We start from the raw sequence: 15,918 nt of genomic DNA, 5'->3' as shown, positions 1-15,918 counted from the left end.
CGCCCAAGCAAGACAGAGGCAACGTTGTAGCAGCAATTCACATGCATTCCACACGAGGAGGAGATAGAGGCAATGGATCCATCCTCCAATGACACCACGGATGCAGCGTCAGTGCTACTGCTGCAGGATGGCCTTTCCACATGCAGGAACATACCCTGCACTCACCCAGAAATGTGGAAAATGTGGAAGGGAAGGCCCCTTCCAGTCAGTCTGCAGGGAAGGGAGGCATTCCCCACGCCACGAGCACCCACGATGCCACAATTCAGATCATACCAAAGGACACTGCAGAACCAGCCCTACCTGATGAGCCCGTACCAACGAGGGTCGGTACGATATGTGAGAGTGGTCAAAGAACTCTATCCAGAAGATGAACCACAAGACCTCGAAGCGCAGGACCCGAATCCACGAATTTGCAATGAATATGATGGACCACCACTTCCACGCCAAGGACTTTACACCATGACACCATATGGCCAAGAACAGGAGAGCGAACAATACGATCTGTACTCCCAAGATGAATATGTGAACCTCAAAATGGATGACAGAGAAGCCAGAGAAGCACCCCGGATACCAGTAGAGATATGCGGAAAGCAGTTTTGCTTCCTTATCGATTCAGAGGCCACCATGAATGATGGGGGAGAAAGAATTTCAGCAAATCCAGGACAGACCAATATTAGCACAAACGACTTCCAAGATTTTTCAATGGGGCGCTGACATCCCACTACAGTCCATAGGATCCTTCAAGCGCCGGCTCATCCATCAACGTCAGGTCATGACAACGTTCATTCACGTGATCCGGAGTCCAACAAAAGGGAGATGCCTCTTGAGCTACAGAACAGCCTCATGTCTGGGATGAATCGACATCCACATCCAGGAAGGCGACACCATCCTCTCGACAGCCCCCATGCCTGAAAAGAAAAACAGATCTGCAATATGGAAGCCAGTCCATCAATGGCACTCGCCATCACGAAAGAGACGATTCTACTGGAATTTGGGCTCCTATGCAGAGGACTAGGCAAAATGAAAGCTCCTCCTGTTAAATTACACATCTCTCTGTCTGTCCGCCCTGTTCCCCAGCACCCACGCAAAGTCGGTTTTCACCTCCAAACAGATGTGTCCAATTAACTCAGCCAACTCCTGAAGGATGACATCATCGAACCTGCCACAGGCCCAACCCCATGGGTCTCACCACTCATCATCGTGCCGAAAGAAGAGTGCTACCACTCTGCGTAGATATGAGAATGGCCAACGATGACATCCAGCGGGTACGGCATCCAGGCCCAAGAATAGAGGACATGATTGTTCAGCTCAATAAAACCCTTCTCTTCTCCAAACTCAACCTCAACCAAGGTTACCACGAAATGGAACTTCACCCTGACTCCAGGGGTATTACCACTTTGCCACACATGACGGGCTCTTTCGCTACAAACGCCTGAACTTTGGCATTTCGTCAGTGGCTGAAATTTTCCATGAAGCCATAGGGCAGGTCATTAGGCCGATTAAAGGGACACTCAACTACAGCGATGATATTCTCATATTCAGGAAGTCACGAGAAGAGCATGATACAACCCTACGAGCTGCCTGCACCGCTGTCCAAGAGGCAGGATTGACACTCAATCTGGAAAAGTGCTGTTTTAGCAAATCCAAACTCAAGTGTTTCAGGCACATCTTTTCGGCCGATGGCTTGACCCCGGACCCTGACAAATTTTCCACCATTTTCAACTTGCAGGGAACGAACCGAGTGGCAGACAACAGATTGTTTTTAGGGATGGTGGGCTACTGTGCCAGGTACATCCCCCACTTCAACACCATCAAGGAACTGCTACAGCGGTTGCTGCAGAAGGAAGTCCCATTCATGTGGTCCGAGGACTGCCAATCAGCATTCGACACCATCAAACATGCGCTGGCGGAAGCCAGGAGACTAGCCTACTTTCGACCCAGATTGGGATACAGAGATTGTAGTGGACTCAAGTCCAGTGGGATTGGGAGCCATCCTGGCTCAGACCAGCGGCACAGATGCCCATCTGAGACACATCGTGGCATACACCAGCAGAGCACTGGCCCCTCCGGAATCAGCGTACTCACAGGCTGAGAAAGAGAGCCTACCAGCCGTGTGGGCGTGTGAGCACTTCCACAACTTTGTGATAGGGAAGAGGTTCACCCTCATCACGGACCACCAGGCTCTGCTGTCACTCTTCGGAAACCCCAGGACGAAAATGCCCTGAGGATTGAGCGATGGGGCATCAGGCTCCAGGAGTACAATTTTCAGATCATCCATCGGCCAGGTGGTGAAAATAACCCTGCAGACTATTTATCAAGACACCCAACAGGCAAGCCTGTCCCCCGACCTGGAGACACTGAATACATCAGCTACGTCATGTGCAACGCGCTACCACCGCCCGTCTCACTCGAGGCAGTGGCATTAGCCTCAGCGGCAGACCAGTCCATGGCATTAGCGATTAGCCTTACCGAAAACAACAGATGGAAAGACTTTTGCCGCACCGTGCTCAGGCATCCAGACGTCTGCAAGGATGAACTTGAAAGGCTGGCCAAAATGCACACAGAGCTAGCCATACAAGACAAATCGATCCTTCGGAGGTCATCAAGACAGCCCACGAAGGCCACCGTGGGCAGATAATACCAAAAGGCAACTCAGATGTTACATCTGGTTCCCGTTCCTGGACGCTATGGTGGACCGGTGGGTAAAGAACTGTCTAGCTTGCCAATGTACGGCCAGAGCTGAACCCCCAATCCCGCTCCGACCAACGCAGATTCCAGATCATCTCTGGGAGAGAATCGCTGTAGATTTCTACGGGCCCCTTAAGTCTGGCGAGTGCCTGCTACTTTTCATCGACGAACACTCCAGGTTTCCAATTGTGAGAAAGCGAAATCCACTGCGTTTGCCCAGGTAGCCGCCATATTCAATTAGGTCATCAGTGAATGGGGAATCCCGGAGACCATCAAGTCGTACAATGGTCCACCCTTCAGCGGTCATGAATTTGGGATATTCGCAAAGCACATGGGGTTCAGCCAGCAAAATAAATCACACCACGTTGGCCCCAAGCCAACGGGATGGCACAAAGATTTATGGCTTCAATTAAGAAGACGCTACAAAGGGCCGTGTTGAAGGCACTGATCCGCACCAGGCACTATGCCGGATGCTAAGGGACTATCGCAATACGCCCCATGAGGCAACGGACAGGACCCCGGCGGAAGTAATGATGAAATACAAGAAGTTTGTGCAAAAGAATCTCTGCTACACCTCTTCATCAACATTCAGTGGCAGATTTAAGGCAAAGGGCACCGTGGGTAGCACCTGACAAAGGGCCCAAGGTGCGCGGGTCATGGAGGCAGAGCTTAGGGTGGGCGGAGGTAATTGTGGTCACGAGTGCACAATGGCAAACATTAGGGACAAAAGCTATTTTTTATAACGTTGTGTTTATTACAGTTACTTAGGGGTCTGACTAACTGGGAACAGCTGGGCCTTCTCAGCAACGCAGGCTTTGCTATCAATGATAATATTGGAGGATGAAGCCTGAAGCTAATGTTGGAAATTAACATGTTATGGCTAAGGGCGAAAGAGAATTACTTAAAGCTTTTTAAGAGCACACAAATTCCTAGAAAAAATGGCTCTAAGAAGGCTTGTTGGATCCAATGTTTGTAATTACAACTGTGGACATTTTTCACAAAAGTACAAAACCTTGTGGAAATATGTCTTTAATAAGTACACATTTAGCAGTACAAAAAATTCAATATTGTTACAAAAAAACATTTTCTTGATAGACATTCTTGTGCAATAAGGGAAGTAAAAACACAATTGCCAGTTAAGCTTCATAAATTAATGCCCAACACAGAAATAAAAAAGAAAGTGCAATGTTGGAAGTAAATACATTATAATATCAAACAACGGTGAACCCAGGATATGGCCAAAACTAGCCAATATTTCCCACTACCTGGACAAAATTATGTCAATATATAGAAGGACCCAACCCCTCACCCAAGTATTGAAGGCACTACACTCCCTAACTAATCATAAAACATTAATACAAAAAACATTCTCTAAAGTACAAAAAAGGTAAAAATCCACATTTTGCAAAACTGATATCAATACTTTAATGTGATAGGTATACAAAAATATATAACATTAAAAATGCAATACATAGTACGCATACGTACAGAATAAAAAGAGTCACAACCGCACTTACATATGGCAAAAAAAACAATACATAGCCCTAAACAATCATTGAACCTGAAAGTTCTTAGGGTCTTAATCTGTGTTCTATACACAACACAGCCCAACATGTTTCTGTCCTGATGGTGTACAATGAATACAGGACATTCAATAGGGGAAAACGAGATTAGGGAAAAAGTTTGTTCTTTCAAAGTTCAGTTGAAGTGCCAAAACCTTCATTAACTATAAACAGAAAAAGAAAGAGAACTGCTGTCTTAAATTCAAATTTCACAAAATGCACATACAATTGTTATTCTTATGCTTGGGAAATGCCTCATTCTACTAAAAATGTGTAGAAGCACCTGACAATTAATCCATGGTACAGATCATAAGATCAAAATTCCCCACACTGCTTCACTTTAAATGTGACGATTTCTTTGACAAGTGCCACATCAATTGGCTATTCTGCAATCCAAAAACAATAACACTGGGTATATTTCATTGCTTAGTAAGCATTCATGTGAAATCAGGCTTCTTCAAGATGCCTCCATAGACAGAATTATATAAACATTAATGCACAATATGAGGGAACTGTACCTAGTTGACAGGCGGCGGAAAACCCTCCTGAACCGCCTCCTCACCTTGTCCTTCTGCAGAACTGTCCTTGGGGTCTGTTTGCTTCTTCCTTCTGGTCTTTCTGGGGTCGGGATCTTTCTTCTCCTTAGGTTTCTTGTCCTTTTTCTCATGCAAATAGGGTCTAGCTCCCTCAGAGGCCACTGTGACTGGTCTAGATACCAAATCCTGGGGCACTCCATGGAGCCGAAGTCCTAAACCAGGGAAAAAGCCTGTCAAAACCCTGGAAGATGTTGTTGCAGTTCAAAGGAGGTTTGAAGATGAGGAAAATGGTTCAAATTGGTTGTTGACAGCAACTTGGAATATGCAAGCTGAGTTCATGTAGTAAAGTACCAGGAACTGCAGAATCCACTGAGTAGATAAACAAATAGCGTTCACAAATCCACTTGAAGAGTACCAGGGAGTAGTTCCAAGGTCCAGAAACAAATCGGACCGGGCAACAGGAAGTGGAAGTACAAGCGACCGTAGCTGAAATCTACGAGAGCAGAAGAGGGAGATTCAACACAAGAGCAACTACGGATAGTAAGAGGAAAGGCTATCGTAGCAGACGGATAGAGCAAGACAGTAGCAGTAATAGTGTTGGAGAGAAACCACCGTACCCGAGAACAAGAGGGGTTCTCGGCGCGACCGAAGGAAGGCAGGATAAGAACAAGTTTGATTAAAACCGGGTGAGAGCAAGAACACAGAACTAAGAAAACAGATAAATAGTAACAGGAAAGTAGAAGCTACGGTAAAAATTTGAGCAAAAGGTCTAGAAGGAAGTAGAGCAAGCAGCACAGTAAACAAGGTTACTGCTGCCAAGAAAGGATAGAAACGATTGCGTTCACAGTAACACGGAAGAAACAGTACGTAAAAAGAAAGGGAAAAGAATAGATAAACATACGACACAGCAAGAGATAGAGGCTAAAGGGGAACTGCCAAGGAGTACCTGGAGAGAGCCGGAACTCGAGAGGAACTGTGGAATACACAACAGCACTGTCCTTCAGAAATGACGCTGCAACGCACTGTTCCGGGGGAAACAGAATGTAGATAAACTCTAGGTGGCCATGATGGATGAGGACTAGACCGCGGCTCTCACTGCCTACGGAAGGTAACCATTAGTGCTTCCATCTCTTCCATAACGTCCATGGGCAAAGGCTGACACAAGTATGGAATTAGAGGGCACCTTGATGGATGTACTTCTAATTTCTAATTCAGAATTGTTTGATCTCCTGTTCTTGAACTGCAGGCAAGTGGGGAAGATGTTTGTTTTTGAACACACTGAATTACTACTCTCTTTAGAGTTTTGAGGTGGAATTAGAAACGACTTTGGTTCATCATGAGCCTTTATGTGTTTAGATTTGGATTTATATATACAGTTTGGAGTTCAGGGGTGATTCCATTCTGTCTTTACCCAAATATTTTTAACACAATTTAGACAGAACCGTGTGGTTACAAAGTTATTCCTAATGGGCTAATTCCCTATATCTACATGAATGTCTCTGCGTGAAGCGTCTAACTGTCCCTCAACGTAACTGGAGATGTCCCTAGTAGGCGCTGGTGTTCCGCCGATCTAGGGTCAGGGACATGCAGGAAGCTGACCCTATCCTCTCTCAATACTTTCCTGAATTTCTAAAAACCAAGTGCACACTCTCAGGAGGTCGATTATGTGTTTTATTCGTATCACCTCCAAAGCTGTGTGTCTTATTTGATCCTAGTACTTAATCAGTTTCAATTAAGTTTTTTTTTTTAAAACCATTTGACAACATTAATTCCTTTTCTTGTCTATCATTAAAAAGAAAAGCTAAATTGATGTTTTTCAACTGAGCCCACAGCTAGTTTGTAGCGGGTATCGGGGTTTGGATCATCACTTCTACCTATTCCTCTTGTGTCGACCGGTTTCAGTGGTTATCACCCTGTTTCCGCTTTCTTCAGGACATACAATACAGAGTATACACCATTACGTATTGTGTAACATTTTAAGACAATATTTCCATTAGTGTCTAATTGCCCATCTATTGGGCTCAGGAGGATTCCCTCCGGGTTTCTGTCGGGCATTGGTGATTAATATTTCACGTGACCTGGATGGGGGAAGAGGAAAAATAGAAAGGGGACACTTTCAGTTACCCACTTAAGGACGTGTATGCTACTATGTTTGTATATTCATATTCTTATAATGAACAGGTGACAATTCATCACCTGTCTTCATGTTGAAGTATGGTCCACTTCTTCATTTGCTACCATGCTTCAGGTTTCTTGCTAATATATAGAGTAGTAAATCTGTTTTACTCTTATCTATTGACCAAACTCACATTGATAATGACTTCTAATGGCAGTTTTTTACCTGGCCAGCTTCCTGTATAAGGGTCAATTTAGCGTCTGTTCTTGTTCGTGTTCCGTATTCTTTGGAGCCTGCAAAATGGTAACTCAGTGTTATTGTTCCTCCTGGACACTGATACCTATACTATGTCATACTTAATGATTGTGAATGCATTTACCTTGATTCAGATTTGGCTTCTCTTTTTCTTCTTGGTGTAAGCCTTGGTCAGTGTTCGTGCAGGTCTTATAGTGTTCAGTTCCCCGGTTGTCAATGTTATCTGGGGGGAAGGACAAGTGTATTTGTAAGTGTATGCACGATCAGGCATCTCTTTTTGGCATATCTGTATGCGTTAAACCTGCCATCTCTCTGCATGTGATAACTGTTTCAAGAGGTATCCAACAGTCCGTTTATACATAAGTGTTTGCAGATATTCTGCATTGTCTACCTCAGCGCAATCCCGAAATTCTCGTGTGGTCAACTTACAATCAGCATGGAAAATCCACACTATCTGCCAGTTATTTCTAATTAGTGCACCCCTGGTATTGATCACATGTGCACTTCTTTGGAGCGGGTACACAGGTTGTCGCTTACCTAGTTTCTTCGTCTTGCTTCCATCAACATTTCCTCCTAATGGATCGCGTTTGTGCAGTCACCATTTTGGTTTGGTGTGTTTATACCTACGTGCGTCATGTGATCTATTGCGACGTTGTAGTTCTCTAACAGACTTTAAATGACTAAAATTATGTATTTTCCAGTGTTTTCCTTTCCAATTGTGGAATTTTGATGATACTACCACTTACTATAGTTAAATATGGCCCAAAAGTTTCCTGGCGTTGTTTTGCCTCCGGCGGTCACATGGTCTGTTGCCACGGGATCATTTTAATGTGCAATTGGCATCTGATATTGAAGTGTGTATATACATATCTCCATTTAGTTACTTCTGTTATCAAGTGTGGTTTATACAACAATCCAGACACAGATTCTATGATACACGTACCCAGAATTCTCACGCCTACTGCTGGGTAATGTAGTACGGTGCCATCAGCCAGTGCATAGATTGTGAACAATATTTCTCTGTTACTCCCTCATATATGACTACTTGTTTACAGCACCATATATTGTGCATCCGATATATCCTTGAATATACGAAATTGCACAAGGTTATGTCAGAATGATCTTCATGTTTGGTATGCTTTTAAACTTTTAATGTATATATATCCATTGGATTACATCTGTTGGCAATTGTGGTCTGTATAATAATCCAAACACAAATTCTAGGATACACATACTCTGAGTCATGCCTAGTGCTGCTGGATAATGTGTATCTGGTAATGTAGTTTGGTGACATCAACCGTTGCACAGATTTTGGACGTTATGTCTCTACTTCTCACTCATAACTGGCTGTTTGTTTACAGAGCCATATATTGTGCATCCAATATTGTTCTTGAAACTATACAGAGTTGTATCAGAATGATCTTCATTCAAGTTATACTTTTTGGCACTAATGATGGACAGACTAGCTACTTATGTAACACGGTGGGCTGATGGTCCCTCTAGTTGGTCATTTCAAACACTCTAAGGTGTCTCTCCTGCTACTACCTATGCATTCAGTCTACTCGTATCTGTTGTGTTGTATTTTCTAATGTGAATCTGGACTTGCATCACATGGATTGCTAATGTTTGCCAACAAATCTCCTTGTTTAGTCCTTCTTGAAGGGTCCTTAATCTGTATATCCACATCTGTTATCGTTTCAGAGGTAGGGCCAATATATTTCCACCTCGCTTTGGTATCAGTCATGTGATGCAAGTCCAGAGTGCGTGTATCCTAGAATTTGTGTTTGGATTATTATCGAGGAAGCGAGGGACACCCCTGCAACCCCCCAAGGCCAATACACACCAATCATGTGGAGCGGGGGACACCCCCGCAACTCCCGCTCCCCATGATCGGTGTGCATTAGCCAATTTGTTTGAATATATTCGGTCGAATGGTACAGGCCAAATTTTGTCAAATGTACCATTCGGCCAAATATATTCGAACAAATTTACTAATACTGAGTCTAGATCTCCTAGCTTGGAGTCTACCTTCAAGAAGAGTCCTCACCTTCTCTCTGAGGAGATGGCACAGTTTGCGCTGCCTAGGAGGCATACTGCTCTCTGCGCCCATCTTGCCAAAGTTTCTGGGTCCACTTCTTCCTCTGTGTTTCTGGCTCTCTCTGCTAGATCCATGATTGTGGCCAAAGGTCCTGCAATGTCTGCCATTTTCTTGACAGCTCTTTCATGAACTGTCGACTCCCTTTCGGTGGTCTCTAGACTTTTGTATATGAAAGCTAACATTTGTGGGTCCAGTTCAGGAGCCTCTGCTACCATTCCCGGGAATTCGGGTCTTGGGCACTCAGCCCTCATGCGCTGTCTTGCTTCTTTTTCAAGCACTTTCCTCGGTCTTTGTGTCATATATTTGGTCACCCGAAGGGATGGCTGATAGTCTGAGGGCCTTGGGTTCCTTATTTTCTCGGGTTCGAACATGTGAGATATCCTCACTAACCTCCAGGTGCTTTTATTTCTATAGTCTCTTCCCTCTGACGGGTTCTAGGTCTCTTTCCTCTGATCTTTCCTCCTCCTCTTGCGAAGAGTGAGGGATCTCTGGGGACTCTTCTTTCGAGTCCATCTCCTCATTTCCCATATTGTTCTCCTCTGGGTCGGGGGTTGTGAGGCTTCACACTACCGCCGAGCGTTTGTGTATTTTATTATATTGCCGCTTTGCATATGCGACCTCTCCCTTTGGGAGTTTATGTTAATGTTAATGTTAAAGGATATTTGTACTGCACACTATCACCACCGGAGTGGTCCCCTGGCACTCTAGCAGCTCTGAAAAAAAGGGAGTGGGGGGGCATTAGTGGGATGAGCTGGAGAAGTGCAAGAGAGCAGTGATGTGCTGTTGGCGGCCTCAGCCCGGAATTCTGTTGGCTGCGCTTGGGGTGTTATACTGTCGGAAGACGTTGTGTGCTGTTGTGCAGGTCTATGTGTGCTTTGTTTTGGTTGCAGTGTAGTGAAATATGTGCAGATTGTTGTGTTGTAGGTTTGTGGTTGTGTTTGGTTAGCATTTGAGAGGTGTATGCAGAGGGTGAAGTTGTTAGTGGGTTGGTTAATTGGCATTGCTGTCTTGAAGTGAGGCGCTAAATTTCTGTATTTCCAATTAGGTGGGGTGTGTGGGCATCTCCGTGTCTACGTCCAGATCAGGGGCTGTACGACACTCATGGTCCCTTTCCCATATGGCATCCGTTCATATGTATAACCTTGCCCAAGTTGGGTACTGGCCACCTACGTGGCCTCTGTTTGTATGCGGGGCGGGCAGGCGTTTGTGCTGCCCTTGCAGTCTAGCCTAGAAGCATTCCCAGTCTAGTCTAGTAGGAGGGCGGCATCGGTAAACCCAGGTGTTGGGGTTGCTCGGCATTCATTATCTTAGTTGGTTGCTCATTCATGTTACCGCCCCTATCCCCGTTGGAATGTGGCAATACTAACGCAATTATGTCCAGGGGCGGCGTCTGCCTTCACTCACAACTCTCTTCGGTCCATGCCCCTTTCAATATCCACAGTTTAGTTAGTGTGGCAAGTGCTAACGTTCACCCAACTTTATACAGGTATGATCTATAGTAGCATTTATTGAGTGGGTGAAGGTTGTTCGTTGGGAGTTGGCTAGGGATGCTGGATTCAGTCCTCATGGGTGTCGCTTGTGTTGTAGTAAGAGTTTCTTTATTCGGTTCTAGATGTTGTCATTGTCGTACTAGATTTGCCATCTTTTTCATTGTGTTTCCCGTTTGATGGTTTGGTTTTTCAGTTTGAATCTGTGATTTTGAATGGCCAGGTTTATAGTAATTTTCTGAATTGTAGGTGGTCTTTGGTGTTTCTTATTTCTTTCGGGATGTTTTTCCAGGTTTTTGCGGCTAAGTGGGAGAAGGAAGATGATTTAAGAGAAGTTGTCCTTTACTCGCGATCGCGCTCATTGTCGGCGTGTTCTGTTCATTCTCGGGCATGTTGCTTCCTTTGTGGGTCGCTCTAAAGACGAGCGTTATTAAGGCTCCTCCCTGCCGAGGGAGGGGGCTGATGAGCTCCCTAGGTTCTGCCCTGCCAAGGGAGGGGGGCCACTGAGCTCCTTATGCCCGCCTGAATAAAGGGCCGATGCTACGTCCTGGCGGTTGGCTGCTGGATCTACGGGTGTGCCGACAATATGGCACAGGATCTGCCGCCACCGCTCGCTATGACCTGCGTGCTTACCTGTGTGACCGCTGACCGTGTTCCTCCGTAGTGAGGTATTTTCTGCACGCACCATGCCTACCTGTGTGCTAGTATGTAAAGGTAGTCAGGCATTCGATATTCGCTGTGCACGCTCTAATGACAGTTTACTGCCACCTAACATTGTAACTACGCTCTATGGTACTTATTGACTGCTGTCACAATTACTAAGCACAGTTATTATGCATTATTAAATAACGCTCTCAGCTTTGGTAAAAAGGGGTACTTATATAGCTGAAGAGCAGGAAAAGAAGGGGTGGAGCAAGGGAACAGGAAGGACTAAGAACAGAGGACAGGAAATGGAATGGGCTACATGAAGAACTGTGTTAAGAGGGAAATGTAATTTACATAAAACAAAAAAAAGAAATTTTAAAGATGTTGATTTTTGTTGAAACTGCTGAAGACAGGAATAAATTAAGTTGAAGCATGATTCTCTCCTCCACTCTTGACAGAGTCACAGCAGTATTATTTACTTACTTACTGTGCAGAGCAGCAGTGCAGGAAGACAAGACAGAGGATGGAATTTTTTAGGAGTTTTGGGCATGGGTGAAGGATCATGTTTCTTTTTCGCAAATCTGGGTAGTTTGCAAACCCTGCGCTTTTCGCCTTGCTGCATTTTATATACACGCATTGTGAGAGCTACACGTGCTCCAGACAAGGGCCACACCTGCCTTATCCTATCGAGTCACCCGGGAGGAGACAGTAGCTATTGTGCACCAATATCTCTTTCGAATTTGTATGCAACCAGATTCTAAAAGTTCCACTCCTTGATTGTGATATTGCATTTCTTCTAGTCTCTCATAAGGAAATATACCTTTGAAAACATCCACAGAAAGGAGTCTTAAAATGAAAGGGAGACTGTTAGGCAAAGTTTGTATGCAGTACTTTTTGGGACCACTACACACAATTAGGACTACAGGTGTAAGCAAAACCAACCTTTAGTATAAGTCTGTACCACACAGTTTTTTGGTAGCGAGCTGAACAGCCAGGCTTATCTCAAGTGGGAATGTGAGCTTGTAAGGATGTTACACAGAGGTCTACAATCACAAGTATTCAGATAGACACTTAAACTCAAGGTTTGTTGGTAAAACACTTCTTAATTTATTTACACAGTTAGAAAACATTCACTAAAAGGAGGCAATCAATATCACACACAAATATACTACAATGCTTCACACTAACCGGTTCTGAAACATTTACACTACTTTGAAGGAGGAGCAAAATGGCATCCAGAGCAGTTGAAGTAGGAGCAAAAAGACATAAGTTAATAAAACGAATATCAGAGTTACTCTTAAACAGTGCAAATAGTTTGAGTTCACCAGAAGAGTTGATTCAATGCAATAGGTAGGCCAAAATCAATGGACTAGTGTCTTGTATAGGTAAAAACGTTTCTGGTATTTTAACAGAAAAGTCTTTACCACGGTTCTAGGAAGTAGTTCACGGAAAAAAGGTTCATATGTCGGGTAACAAGCTAACTAGGCCTGCAAGTTGCCAAAGTTTTATGCAATTTTGCAGTGAGAGGTAAGTTCTCTCGGTCGGGTTTTCACAGTACCTTATATTGAAGAAAAAGATGCATCTGAAGACTTCTGTTCCTGGTAGTTCCTGCAGATCTCGCTGTTCCTGAGCCTCAGTCGTGGAGACAAGAGGGAGGACGTCAGGGGACTCCTGCACTGCACAGGGACTGGTCACAAAGCTGGCAAACTGACAAATCTTTGATTACGGTAGCTGTCTTAAAGCACACAAGCTAGTGTCCTTCTCCCTGGTTATTCGGTTTTCTGCAGCACTCTGAGGAAAATACAACTAGATCTGAGAATGGTGTGCAGGTGGCTTATTGGTCCTACCAACTCAAAGGAAGAAGTCGTCCTTGAAGGGCTTCTCTATTGAGGTGAACTTGGCGATTCGGACCTGCAGCAGGACTACACCAGGCAAACCAATGGTCCAGTAGTAGCAGCAGCCGTCCTCTTCCAGCTCGTCTTCGGTTCTTTCGTTCCATTGGTCGACACTGCCTTTCAGACCACGAGACTTGCCTTTTAAACAGTTTTCTCCCTTTCATTCCAGCTTAGCTGCCACTCACCTAGCAGGTAGCTGTCCTTGCCGGACAGGCTTCCAGCCACTCACGCCAGAGTGCATTTGGGTCTCCTAGGAGCCTTGGCACAGGGAGTTTCCGGTACCTCCCTCACTTCCTGCCCACCCCAAACACTCAGGTGCCAGAGGCGGTCTTCAGTCCTGAAGCCCGCCAAAGGAGTAGAAAGAAACGGGCCAAACCTAATTTGGGCGCAGAGACAAACTCTAGAAGGACCGGGACCTGTTTAAAAAACATGGCTCACACGATTTTTAGCTACCAGTGTTCGCAGTGGGGAAAAATGGTGGTAGTTTGTTGTAAAACCACTGCCTCCAGCAGTCTGGGGATGAAACCCTGAAAACCCTGAACGTAATGCTCTTTTGATGTTGAGTGTTGAACAAACCTGCTGCCAATTACTGCAGGTATATTTTGCGCCTCTATCAGAAAAAATTGTGTCTGGTAGTCCATGACAGGAAAATATGGCACAAATAAAAGGCTGTGCCATCTGCTCTGCTGAAGGGACCCTTGGTAAGGTGTGAACATTAGCCATTTTAGAAGTTACCATAATAGTGGTTGCTCCATTATTGTGGACGTAGATCCACAATAAAGTCAGTTGAGAGGACTTGCCAAAGCTTGGTAGGTACATGTGGTTGGATAAGTGGTCCTAAAGGAGATTTCCTGGGGACCTTGGATTGTAGGTAAGTAACAAAGGAGGAAACATATTCTTGCACATTGTGTGCTATGTCAGGACACCAAAATTATCTTTGTGAAAGTTCTACAGTGTTAGAGACCCCCCCTGTGACCTGCAACTACTGAATCATGGCACATACGTAAACCTCCTTTGTAAGTGTCAGGGTAGGGATAAATACAGTACGATTGTGGAAATAATATCCTCTGTAAAAAAGACTGTTTTGTTGACATTGACCTTTCTTGGATAGGGTTTCGGTTCGAATAGTCAGAAGAAAGTCTGACATGACATTTACAAACTTAGCCCTTGAGAACAGTCTTTCAGATTGAAATTGTGATGAATATCTCATCTGCTTCCTGGACAAACGATCTGCCTGGAGATTGGTTCTTCCTGGAATTATTGTAAAAGTGATGTTATTTGGGGAAAACAATGAGCCCATCATGCTTGGTGGCTATTTTGAGTCTCTGTATATTTCAGACTTCTTAAATTCTGGTGATCGGTTCTGACCTTCACAGGGTATTTGGATTTTAACAGAAGGTGTCTCCATTCTCAGAAAGCTCTCTTTATTGCTAGTAATTCTTTCTCCTGATCCCAACCCTGGGTTTGGTGTACTGCGGGAGGATCACCTGGGTGGAGACAAGGCCTAGGGTAGTGAGGCGATTCCATGGGATGAGATGCAGTATTTTTCCACTGAAGGGGATATTCTTACCACTATGCCAGAAGAGGTTATGTTGTATTGTCATTTTAATATCTTTCAACCTCCTGTTAAAACTAAAGTGGTAAACCCTAAGATTGTAACACTCAACCCTATTGTACCTAGGGAAAAATCTTTTTTCCCCTACATCACATGTCCTCCTCAATAACAAGGTTATACTACAAGGAATGGTGAAAGTGTTGCCTTCTCTATCACATCTTCCTCTAATGGAGTTAATATATATAACCCCTCTATCAAAAATGCTAAGGGAATTAAATCTACCCTTAAAAAGTTACAAGAAGTGGAAAAACCTAACTTTGGTAAAGTGAATTACATGTCCCAAAATCCCATAGGAACTGAGATGCAGAAGCGGGTTGAAGAGACAAGCACAAGAAACAGCCTTTGCCAGGTCAGGCAATTAACAGCAATAGCCTGCACCTGGAATCAATTACCCCACCTAAGAGGCATAAAAGGCTGCAGCAGGATGGGGGAGCAAGAAGGAGCTGGGAGAGGAGCTGGAGCAGGAGCTGGACGGGTGGCAGTAGTAGTAGGAGTAGAAGAGCATGAGACTGGCAGTTGAGGAGGAAGTGTGATCACTTAAGAAACGTCAGGATGTAGGAAGAGCAGATTTCACCTGCAAGTTTTGAGAGGGTCCTGTGTTCACCAACGCTGCCTTGCCGTTGCTGCACTGAGAGAGACGTGCTGAAAGTGAAGATCTTCGCAGGTGTGCATAGTGGCTGTATTTGAAGAGCCTTACTGTAGCCCGAGGCCCATAGCAAGAAGCAAGCCAAGGGGCAGAGGAGTGAAGGAGACTTCAGGTTGGCGTGGCCGGACAGAAGACACTCGTGCTGCAGAGAGGTGTGGGTCACAAGTGTGACTAAAGCCGTAAAAGCAAAAGTAGTAGTCAGGAAGTTGAAGCAGCCCGCAACCGTAGTATTTCGGGAGCCGGTGAGTGAGGCTTGGCGTTCAGGTACTCTCTAAAACTCCTGCCTGTAACTGTAATCAGCTCTAAAGTGGCTCGGGAAAGAGAAGAAGCAAATACAAGTTGTTTGTTGTTGTGGAAGCTGTCTTTTTACAATGG

This window comes from Ambystoma mexicanum, chromosome 7p (assembly GCF_040938575.1).
Source record: "Ambystoma mexicanum isolate Mex_15411 chromosome 7p, UKY_AmexF1_1, whole genome shotgun sequence".
In the NCBI taxonomy this organism is placed as follows: domain Eukaryota; kingdom Metazoa; phylum Chordata; class Amphibia; order Caudata; family Ambystomatidae; genus Ambystoma; species Ambystoma mexicanum.
The sequence above is the reverse complement of the archived record's forward strand: the minus strand, read 5'-3'. Positions refer to the sequence as shown.